At 39.0% G+C, this 12,617-nt stretch overlaps 1 pseudogene; it reads left to right on the forward strand.

The window, feature by feature from the left end:
- Positions 1-718: 718 nt before the first annotated feature.
- The window catches only part of LOC114024263, a 64,949-nt pseudogene continuing 53,050 nt past the window's right edge, over positions 719-12,617 (forward strand).

The following is a 12,617-nucleotide window of genomic DNA, read 5'->3' on the forward strand; positions in this document are numbered from 1 at the left end:
AAATGCTGTCTCTTCATTAGATGGTAAAAAAGATACAATAAGTGACACCAACAGGAAATAGCTTATAGTACATTTTTTTGTCTTTGTATTTACAAAGATAAAAAAAGGCCTAGGTAATCCTAAAATTAATTCCATATGTATTTCTATTCCCCTCCCTCCATCCTGACTAGTAAAAAACTATCACTCTACCCCAGATCAAGTAGTCATCCCAGGGTTGATAACCATGGCCCAATTGTTTAGTAGGAACTGTAGGTTGAGGGTGGGTGTGAAGTGTATATCTTTAACATACAGTATCAATATTTGATGGTTTTTAATTGTAGCTTATTCATGGCAAAAATTTCCCTTAAATAGATTGACAGTGTTGGATAGTGGGAAAAACAATGGACTTGAGGTTGGAAGACCCAAGTTCACATCCTATCGTTGGGACTAATTAGCTTTGTGATCCTGGGCAATTTATTCAGTCTCTACCTACCACAGTTTTCTTGTCTGTAAAGTGGCAGTGAGAGTAATTGTACTTGGATGTAGAATCAGAACTATAGACTACAACTGGCATATAGAGGAGTTATGAGGGAAGTGCTTTAAACAGGTCTGATATTTACTGATTAAATGAAAAGTACATGTTTACAGCAAAGCTCAATCTTAAAAGTACTCTCAAGAACTATGTAAGATCTTGAGGGATTTCTGAAAGATATAAGTGAGGAGAGAGTGAAATTCGTGTATGGGGAGCAGCTATGACAAAGGTATGGAGATGAGAAATGGAGTGGCATATGAGGAGCATAAGGTGAGTTTGACTGTGCCACAGAATATGTGTGATAAGACTGGAAGGATAGGTTGGACAATTTGTGAAGAGGTTTAGGTGCCAAATAAAAGTTTATCATGCTCTTAGAAGTAATAGAGTGCCATTGGAGTTTGAGCAGGAAACTGACATGGTCAGACCCATGCTTGAGGAAAAATGGATTGGAGCAGAGTGAGCCTTGACACAGGGAAATCAGTTTTTAAATGGTTGGTGATGAGAAACCAGACTAGAAAATGAGTTGATGAAAAGAATAGGATGGATATGAGGTGTGGAGGTAGAAATGACAAGATTTCTCAATTGATATATATGAGAGTGAGGAGTTCTGGAAGACAGTCACAAAACTAGCTAACTTTGGAGAGTAGTACTGCTCTCACCAGTATTATCGAAGTTTGGGTTTGGGGGAAAGATAATGAGTTCTGTTTGGAACACGTTGAGTTTGAGTCTTTTTTGGTGATGTTGGGGTCAGGAGAGTAAGTAGAGGACATAGATATAGATAGATAGAGAGATAGATAGATAGATAGATAGATAGATAGATAGATAGATAGATAGATAGATAGATAGATAGATAGATCGATCGATCTGGGGAGTCTTCTGCATAGAGAGAATAATTAAACCTAAGGGAGCTACTGAGGTCACAGCTAGTATGGAGGGTGGGAAGAGGACCCGGGACAGAACCTTGGAAAGCACCTGCAATTAGAATGAGAAATGTAGAGGAGTCAGTCAATAAGGTTAGAGAATGAAAGGGGAACAGCTTCCTGGCATACACAGGGGAAGTGAATCAAACAGGTGGTCAACTATGTCAGATGTTCCAGAGGCCAAGGGTGAGAAATGAAAAAGGACCATTTGATTTGGCAATTGAGAGGTCCTTGATAATTCTGGAAATTGATTTTGATTGAGTAATGGAGTTGAAATCCAATTTAGAAAGGGTTGAGTAGTGAGAGGAAAGAGTAAAGGAAGGGAGTGTAGATAGCATCACAGATGAATTTGAAGGCAGGTCTTCCTGATTTAAAATACAATATTCACTGTTATATGCTGTTTCTTTGTAGAATGCAGTAAACAATTATCTCCTACAATATGGGACTAAAATAAAATCACTCTGATTTCTCAATGAAAATTAAAGTGCTAGTAATTACATTGCCTCTGTTCACACAGCCCTGATGCTTGCAGCCTTACTCATTTGATTGCACAGAGTAGATATGGAAGAACAGCAGAGAGTGAAGAACTGGAAATGGGTGAAACAACAATCAGAAAGCAAGGGTGATTTCCTAAGCAGAAAGAAGTATGTTTTCTGATTAGGAAAAAATAATAGTAACTTGAGAAATTGATGTTGTTCCATGGGACCAGACATAGTGACTTTTGTCTCTTTTCCTTTCTTTAAGTAAGTTAATAGCTCTAGAAAATTTTTTGAAGTTTAATAATGACTTCAAGTATTTTAATATTGGAACTTAAGGGTTAATTTTGCTACAGTATTACAGGGGGAAGCATATCAGCTGACAAGTATTTTGTTGAAAGCATCCCATACATGTCTAAGAACCTGTCATTTCACACCACCAGTTTGTGCTGTAGGCTCTGGGTACAGATAGCTAGTAGTCCTTTTCATCACAACCTCTTAAACTTTTTTAAAGATTTGTTTAAAGATGAACAAATATTGCTTTCTCACAAGTAGACCCCTTATCCTAATATTGTAACCAAACTCAGGTTGTGAATAATTATTTCAGTAGCTTTAAAATTACTTTGAAAATGCAGTGGGCTCATTCAGTGAGTATAGAGGGCATTTGGGATTTTTTCATTGCTGCTGCTATCATTCTGCTTTGAAACTTTTTAACTGAAAAATCTCATAGAATATTAGAATATTTTCACCATTAAACAAAAGTTGTCAAAATCTAAAGTTTTTTTAAGAAAAGGTAGAACTTTCAAGAAAGTAAGTATCTTAAGAGATGCCTTTAATAATCTTATAATATAAAATCACTTGAGAAGACTATTTTGAATTAATCACTACAGGAAAGTATCTAATAAAAAATAGAGGCACTGACAGAAGGCAGACTTCTGTAAAAATAAAAGAATATTATCTAATTAGCTAAAGCCTCAAACTTTAGAGGAAAACCAAAGTTATAAAAGAAATGGGTTTGAGTTGTTTGCTTAACTGTTTTTTAAAATACTTTTATTGATATATTTTGATTTTACATTGCCTAAATTGCTTCTGTGGCCTCCTCTACTTAGAGCCATCTGATATAACAAAGACTTTTTAAAAGAAGAAAGTGAAAGAGGAAGGAGAGAAAAAAAATCAGAAAAAAAACTATCAATATTTTGAAAAAAAATCTGACAACAGATGAAAACATTTGTGCAAAGGTGTAGGTGGAGGTGTTTTGAGGTCATTCTGGTTCTTTGTAATTTTGCATATTTGTGGTGGTTCTGATGAGGATGGGATCTAGACCCCAAAAAGGAAAAACCCTGGACTTTTGGCCACATGGACAAATCTCTTGGTGAGGCCATAATTCCATCAACTGGCCTTTCATTGTGGCTACACCCAATCTCCCAGTTCTCTGTTACCCTTAACCTAGCCTAGCCTTCCCTGGTCTTACCTCCCCATGGCCCCAGGCCACTTCCTACCCTTAATCCTAGCTAGACTCCATTCTCCCTTGGCCACTTGGTTCAAGTCCCTGGCATTCCATTACCTCACTGTCCCCAAACTACTTGGCCACTCCTAGACCTCTCCCACAGTCTTTCTGTATATAAGGTTCATCTTGTCTCCATTAAGATTCTCAGATTATTAAAATCTAGCCACTGATCAGATTCTTATTATCTAGCCAATAGCTTACTAATATTCAAACTCCTTAAGAGGTGGCCCTGAAGAGGGTGGGGGTTTTGGGGTGCTCTTAGATGAACAGAGGCACCCCAAGATCGCAGGAAAAAGCCCAGATCACGGAGCAGATCTGCCTGAATGAATTCAACTCAGATCTTCTTCCAGCCAGAGAAAAAGTTTATTAAAGATGTGCATATAGGCCAGACTCTAAAGGAACCCAAACATCAGTGATCTAAATGGGGGTTAAGGTGGTCAGGTGCAGGGGTGAGGCAGTCTCAACCTCTTGGACGTGAGGAAAGCTCAGCATCTGAGTGGGGGCTGGGGTGGATAGACCACATGATGCCCGTGAGGACGAGCTGGCAAGAGCCTCAGCCTCTAGGATTGAGGACAGCTCAGCGTCAGAATGGGGCAAAGATGAGTCTTAAGTACAGAAAGACTGGGGGAGGGGTCTAGGAGTGGCCAAGTAGTTTGGAGTGATGGGAAGAGGGGTCTAAGGAAATCTGGATGGGAGTGGCTAGTAAGCTGGGATGAACAGAACTCCTGGGTCCTGGACCTCAGGGCACCTAGCTAGGATTAAGGGTGGCCAGAGGAAGGGGGGTTGGTTGGGTCCATTTGGAAGGTAATAAACAATGAGAATAGATAATGAAGGGAGCTGATGGGGGGGAAATTCACTTTCAAATGGAGATAAAGCGAGACAAACAGAAACCAGGTTCTTTTTGGGGCCAGAAAGGAAAAATGCATTTGAATAAGCTTTCAAATTGAGACAGATAAAGTGAGTCTACAAGGAATCTAAAAGTTTTAAGGTTTTTCTGGGAACTGTAAACAAGGAGTGGAATTCCTTTTGGCAAAAAGGGGCAAAGGTAAATCTCTTCAGCCCAATAAGATGGATGTTCTAATAAACCTTGTCTTTCCCTAAAAGAAGGCTTGGGTTGAATTCTTTTGGTTGGGCAGGATCTGTGTGTTGTGATTTTGAGGTCTCAGCACCCCTGAACTGCTAATCCTCAACAGTTCTTTACATTTTAATTTTTATAATTATTCTGTATATTGTTTTCTTGGCTCTATTTGCTGCACTTTGTATCAGTTCATGTAAATATATACTTCTCTAAAAAGAAGTATATAATATGGAAATGTAGTTCAGGAAGGAAAGAGCTAGACAAAGAACATATCACACACACACACACACACACACACACACAAACACGGAATAACTATATCTTAGTAGAGAGAAAACAAATGTTACATACACGGGAGCTATTTCAGCTTCCTGTATCCTGAGTTGTTTTTTGTTTTTTTTTTTCCCCAAGAAGCTGGGACAATTTACTTTTGTCTTATAGCTTTCATTTTGATTTCTTGAAATATGGCTCTGAAAAGACAGGGTTTTTAAAAACCCATTGTGTTTAAATGGATCTACTTGACTTCACCTTTTGATTGAAATCACTCTGGCTTTCATTGAATGACCAATAATAGCTCCAATCCAAGCTTCCCTGACTTCTTATTTAGGTTTTTTATGACTTAGAATGAATGTAAATAGCAACTGTTTTCTTTTATGCCCAGAAACTCTGTGGGTCTCCTCTCCATGGATGTTCTGTGATGGTAAATTGAGCCATCTTTTGTCTCAACTCAACCCAGCCCTCAGTCATTGAATGGACATGGCCTCAGACAAACTGAGACTTCGAAAAGACCTTAATTTAGAAAGGCCAAGGTCACCCACTGCATCCTGGGCCATCACCAGTTTTCTTGACCTTTGTTTTACCACTATATTTTAATGACTCTTGAGGAGATAGGGGGGCTGACTACTTTGCTTATTTCTGCCCCACTCATATTCAATCCTTGTGCCAGTCAAGACATTGCCCTCATGATGTCATTTGTCCTCCTCAAGAACAAAGATCAACAACAACTAATAGTGCTTTACAATGATCTCATTTGAACTTGATAATTTTGGGAGTTAGACACCATTATTATCCCCATTTTACAGATGAGGAAATTGAATTTGTTAGGGCCAATTAGAAGGGAGGATAAATTGAGAGGAAAACATGACATACATTTAAAATAGCTCCAACCTGATTTATTAAAACAGGCTATTGGTGTTGGAAAATGGGAAAAATGTGTGTGTGTGTGTGTGTGTGTGTGTGTGTGTAGACATATGAAACCCCCTTCTGTACAGAAGTTTAAAGCAATCACCATAACAATGCAAAAAAAGACTAGAGGCACCATATCCAGCAAAATTTCCTTTCCAAAATAGAGAGATGCAGCCATTAAGTGCAATCATTGTTTAAAATATAAACTCATTTGAAAAGTATTATAGAGGTTTGTCCACAAGCACTTATAGGAGGTAGTAGAAGGACAACAAGCAAGAAACAAAAATGGACTGGATCTGTGAAAACTTCTGTAGCCAACTACTTAATCATCAATGCAGTTGAATCATCATATTTGTACTCTAATACTGTTGCACTTTTGGGTGCTGGGAACCCTAAAATTCAAGGGTATAGGAAGGTCTGCCTTAAAAGAATTCAACCACTCAAGCCTTCTTTCAGTCAGACTAGTGAGGTTTTATTAATAACACCAGTAAGTTGGGCAAGATTCCTAGTAAATCTGCAGTATTGTATCACCAGTAGGAAAGGGTGAGATTTTAAGGGAATCTGTGCAATTTAATGGGGATTTGTCCTTATATACAAGAAAAGACAGTGAGAAGATTTGGGTGGGATTAAAGAGTGGTAAATAGCCTGGGGTAGGCCAGGTGCAGACAATGAAAGGTGTTAAGTGGTCAGAAAGCCACAGTTAAAGGGCAGTTAAAAGGATTACTGAATATGTAGATAAATTGGGATGAACCAAGATACCTCAGGTGAAAAGCTAGTGTAGGAAAGTTCAGAGGCTTTTAGGGGTCGAGGTCACACTGCCCCACCAATACCTTTTTTGTGATTTTACTTTATGATGAAGGTGAAAGAGGAAGATGGGAAGCATAGTTGGATCAGATCCCGTTCACACTCAATAAATTCATATGAATGACAAAATCATAAAAGCATTTACAACTGGCAAGATATTTGTTTATCAGGGACATTGATATTTATCTATTCAGCAGTCACCACTTTCTTTCCAAGTCAAAAATGTTGACTTCCATCATCTTCTCTTTGTTTTAGAAATCTTTAGGAAAGTCTCAGAGAAAATACCTGGAATAATTTACATGGCCTGGCCCAGCAACCATAAAGGAGACATTGAATCATAAAGGTAAATGGAAAAGAATGTGACTGTCCTTTTGTATCCCTAAGAGAAAAGTGCAGGCTGATGGAGGTACATTATCCAAATGGGAACTTGACCAGAATAGGGAAAGACAGCTACACTTACCAGCTGTGTGAATCTTGTCAAGTCACTTAACCTCTGCTTTCCTCCTTTTCTTCACCTGTAAAATGGGGATAATAATTACATCTTCCTCCCAGGAGTGGTGTGAGATAAAAATATCAAATGCAACAATAATTGTAAAGCACTTAGCACTGTGCCTGGAACACAGTAAATGATATATAAATATTAATCATTTTATAGCCATCTGTATGGCCAAAATGGGCCTTTATAAGTTGGGGCTTTTGGATTCAGTGTGAAAGAACAAAAGTTGCAAACAGTTTGCATACACTCTGTTATTTGTTCCTGATTTTCCTAGAATAATTAAATCTAAGTTGTTAGAAGCTTCCTCTACTACTAATTACTACTTCCTTGTTTTTAGCATAGAATCTTAAATTCTGGGCATGCAAATTCCCCAAGTCAATGATAATATGGCTCAATAATCTACATGACTCTTTAAAGTCTATGAAGAAGCCATTATTTCATTTTAAGCAGTGGTCCTCGTTTTCAATTCTCTTCTCAAGCACTATCTTCTATACAGGTGCTTATTTTGCAAATCCAGTTTCTTCTCTTGAAGTCACTACCCTTAATAAGAAATAGTATGAAAATACCACCTGTGCCCCTGTGGTCTTCATCATTTTCCCCCAAGAATTTCACTCTTAGCAAAATTTTCTATCACAGATTCCTATTAACATTTTTTTTTGTTTCCACATAAATCACTGGGTGTTAGAAATAAGGCCTTAGAGAAATCAAGCCTTCTAGTTAAAAACAAAACTAAGCTTGGAGTGAGTGAAGAATCATTTATTTACAGTTCTTGGGAGAGAAACGGGAAAAGCTCTCGGAAGAGATTGTGCCGATTACAGAAGGGAGAAAAAGTTTTATACTGTTAGAACACCTCAACTCCTCCCTTCCAAGCCCAGATTGGTCTGTTCCTTTCCAGGTTACAATCTTACACATCCACCCATCCCATGTCCCCTTGACATGCACCCCCCCATCCCTCATCATCCAAAAGCCCGTGCCCTTTGTCCTACTTAGGGCTGGTTAAAACCAGTTCTGCCCTCTAAAATTTTGGGGCTATTAAAAGATTAGGGCCCTTCTCATTGGCTTCCCTTTTCAAGGTTTTACAAGCTTATTAAAACAATGTAACTTCTTTGCTGATGTTGTAAGATGTCAAATGTTATCTTAAATTGTGGGAGCATGATACCCTGTCCCTTACAATCCCACCTCTTTTTCTTTACAGAGATCATGCTCCCACACTCTTTTGGTTTCTTTCAAACTTCTTTAGCATGAGTTCAAATTCTTCATCGCTATTAATTATCTCAGTCTTTTCCATCAAAATCCTTACATTCCTTGGCCCAATGACCTGTAAATTTGTATACTCTCCTAGTAGGGATCTCTTGGTTAATGCGGTTTTCATCAATCTTTGAACTAATCCTCTTATACAAGGGACTACGCAACATCCCACAGTAGTCACAATTGCTATGCCCGCATTTAGGGAAGTTATCAGAGACATTGCTACCTCTTTCTATTTTCCAAACCACCTTTCCAGCCAATTAGTGACAGAGTTCCCCACCCCTGAGTTCTGGGCCAGCTCTTGGGATCAGACTCCACCATCCTTGGCCAGCAGTGGTTAAACCTTGCAATGTCTTAGCAATGGTTCTATCTGGGGCTGTGCTGCTAGGCAACATTTCATCAAAGGATTTTGGGGACTTAAAACAATATGGGAGAACGAAAGGAGAAACTGACCAACACATCAACAAATTAAAAAGGGGGCAGTCCCCTAATTAAGTACAGATACAGAGACCCAAAAGTAATGATAAATTGTCCATTTAAAGCTTCAGAAGTCTCTTCTCATATAGCTGTCTGACATTCTGGACATCATCTGGTGAAATCCTAAGTGCTGTTCAAACAGTGTCCAGCAGACTCTCCTCCTGCAGAGATCTTCCTTCTTGTATCCACTCTACTACAAGATTGATCTCAGAACAATTTTTAAATTACCTTGCCAATAACCAGGGCAAATAATGAAAGTTAACTCAACCCCCATGTCTCCACTATTACAAGGTCAAAATTGGAATCTTGGCCAATTGTCATATTTTAAGAAACTCAAATTAGAAAAATTAGAACCTAGCCTTATACTCTGAATTACTTCTAGTTTTATACCTTGCATTAATTCATTATTCATTCGTATTCATATTCCCCATCAGGAGGATGAGATTCCACTAAGGAATTAATAACAGACTCCAATACACAGTAGTTAATTTAAAGCCAGCACATATCAAATACTAAAACAATCCCAACTTCTACTCATGTATAAATAAAAAATACTTAATTAAAATGGATGCTTCTTTCAAGGCATTTACAAGATAAGTCACAAGCTATTCTTCTTTTGACATTAATTTGTAATGAACTAAGGCAACTCTAACATTAAGGAAATATTAACTAAGTAACAGAATAATATCCTAGTTGCACAATCTCCTGAGCTAATTATCCCCTAATGATGGGGTATGAGCCCAAGTCAAGACCTTTGTCCCTTGCCCCCAAAAGAATCTGGCTCCCATTTGTCTCTGGGCCCCAGAAAACCCTTATACTTCACTCAACTGGCCTATATGGTTTATCTCCAACAAACTTCCCCCCTGGCTGAAAGACCTGGGCTGAACTCCTTCAGGCGGGACCCTAGTGTTGTGACCTTGGAGTCCTAGCACCCCCAAACCTCTAGACCTCATCATAACCATTATGAGAAATTAACGGATCCTGACTTATATAGGAATATACTAGTAACAAATGTCAAGACTGAATACTTAATTCCAAAATTCTAGGCCAAATAACTCAATCTTATACTCGCATTTTACCATAATAACCTCAGATGTTCCCACATCAATCTATTATTTCATAGTTTTTATATTTATGCTTACAAAACCTATGATTATAGGAATTTGCCATGAAAGAATAGGGAAATAACTAAAGTAAGGGAACAGTGCTTCCCTAGATTCATGTCAATTCCAGGTGGAAGTTATATAATGACCAACTGCATTGAGCCAGGTTTAAAGTCTGCCAGGTGTCATAGTGGGGAAATTGAGTCAGGAGAATCCTACCTCAGCCACGCAGAAAAGTTGTTCTCCCGACTTTCCCATGAGAACACCCCCTTGCAGCTCATAGATGCAGCTCACAAACCTCTTTGCAGGTTGATGAGGTCATGGGTCAGTAGCTCAATCAGTTCCTTGTTAACTACACCTGGAGTTAGACTCAGAATAATAGTTCATTAACAGTTCCCAAGGTCTTAGATAACAAATTCCCCTTATCAAGGTTTCAGATGGGACTATAGTTTCAATTAATTAGGGAACATCTCCAAAGTGAACTCTAAGTAGTTTGCATAACTTCCCATACATGTTCTGGTTCCTAATAACACCCTGAGTAAAATCAAACTTCCATTAAGATCATAAGTTGCTACTCTAAATAGATTTTCCTCTCTGTTTCTCAAGCTTATTTATCCCTCTCTAACCATTCTTAATCTAAAAGAATGAGACACTTTCAGGACTTGAATCCTATACGTATGATAAGTTCAAACAGTAATTTTAACTCTTGTTAGGCCATGGAATGAATTCAGATCAAAATAGTAAGATCTTTCCTACTTACAGCTTATACGCTTTAGTATTAATCACTAGCCTTAGATCTCTGATGCTGCTTCCATTGAGACTATTTCTCTAAAATCACCAAACAACTTTTTTGTCCCATAACAACCATTATTTTTTCTTTATATAACAGTAAACTTAAATCCAATCAGATCCGAATTTATAATCGCTAATGATAAACAATTTAAAACATTTTTGTTTTAAATCTAATACTCTTGGCCCTTTAAAAGGAAATATTCTCCACAAATGTATATATTCCCTTAAAAAGACACGTGGTGACAATTCCTGCTCTAAATAATTCTCTCTCCTTTTCTTTCCTACTTCCTTAAGGGAACAAAGAAAAAGTCCCCTCTGCTTCTTAGAGGCTTATCAGATAGAGCCACCCTCCTGAAAATCTCAGGCTTCAGCAACTTGAACAGAGTGTAGTCAGGTTTTCCCACCCAGTTTAAATAAAGCCCTCCTACAGGTTTATCCTGAGAGGTGGATTGCCTTTTTAACCCTCTATAACTTTACTGGTTTTCAAATCAAGCTACAAAATTTTCATTTTTCAATCCTTCTACTTAAAACAGACCACTTCCTCACACCTTCTCAACTTACTTGAACCATCTAAAGCTTTCTAGAACAAAAATCAAAACACCCTACCCCAACCCTAATTACACTCACCAAGGCTAGGCAGCTTTCCTTTGCAGTTCTGAAATCTGAAGGGAGATAAGAATTGCAAATCCAGAGAATAGCATTCTCCCTCTCCCACTTTTACAACTTTACTATGCATTCTAAACAAATCACTGAAATCTTATCACATCCAAATACAGAAAAACCCTTACTTTTTTTTCAACTCTAAACACATTGCCCCAATACCAAATATATTGGTGGGAGGGACACAAAGACAGCAACTCAAACTCTTAGTCTTGGGATTCCATTAAACCTGAATTCAAACTCTTCTCAGCCCATTCCCTCTCTCTTTCATGCTCCAAACCCTTATCACTAAAGGCTGCTTGCTGCACCTTCCACTAACTTCTGAGAGATTCTCTCCCTGCCTTTTTGATTCTAATCTCAATCTCCAACTGAAAGCCTGAGACTGGAGCTCTTTCACACTGTTCCTTCTCCAATCTCAGACCTCAAAAGTTACCCAAACATTTCTCTGGCAGACACAAACCATTCACAGACAGACAGACAGACAGACAGAGTGCTCACAATTCTAATTCTAACCTTGACCGGTCAAAAGAAACTCATTTTGTCCCAGGGTCCCCTTTGAATGGGTTCCGAGGCTTTTCTGCCCCTTTTCCTTCAATAGGAAAAAGTTTTCCTGGGTAGTCTTGCTACCTCAGTTTGCTAGCTAGCATTCCCTGGCCTCCCATCACTAGGTTTTCTCCTCCAAGGGCCCCTTTCCTTCCTGGGACTGGTTTTAACCTAGGATTTGTGACTAACAAGGTTTCTTCCGAGGGTACCTTTTCTTTCTGGGACTGGTCCTTACCTTGGTCAAGATATCTTGACTTTCGTAGTCCCCTGGCCACCACAGATGTATCCCTTGATTGTTCACTCACCCCTTTCAGCCTTAAAAACCAAAACCTCAATCCAAGATGGCAGGTAAGAGGTGAGTCTCTCTTACCCCCCCCATTAAAGCCCAGAAAATATCACCCCAGGAGAAAACCCTAGAACAGCTGAACCAGAAGAAAGATGGGGTGCAGCAGTCCAGTAGCCCAGGTAGCTTGAGGAATTAACTGGAAAGACCCCTCTTACCTTGGAGGAAGGGGAGCAGTACAGAATGGTAGGCATCCCAGCAAGCTAGTGGAAAGCCCCACCTCAGCATACCAGGAAGAGATCCCAAAGCCCAGGTGGTGGAGCAGGCAAACACCAAGACCTGGACCCCCAAGTGCCTCATAAAGGGGTATACATAAATGGTGGGGAAACTGGTGGAAACCAGCTCAGAAAACCACCAGGTGCTTCCACATTCTACAGCAACTGGCTTTCCCAGTGTCTCAGCAAAACTAAGGCAAGCAGCGCTCCAAGGGACCCCAGGTGGATAAACACCCTACAACATCCATCTGAAAGGAGG

This window comes from Vombatus ursinus, unplaced genomic scaffold, assembly GCF_900497805.2.
Source record: "Vombatus ursinus unplaced genomic scaffold, bare-nosed wombat genome assembly UNPS02014820.1, whole genome shotgun sequence".
Lineage (NCBI taxonomy): Eukaryota > Metazoa > Chordata > Mammalia > Diprotodontia > Vombatidae > Vombatus > Vombatus ursinus.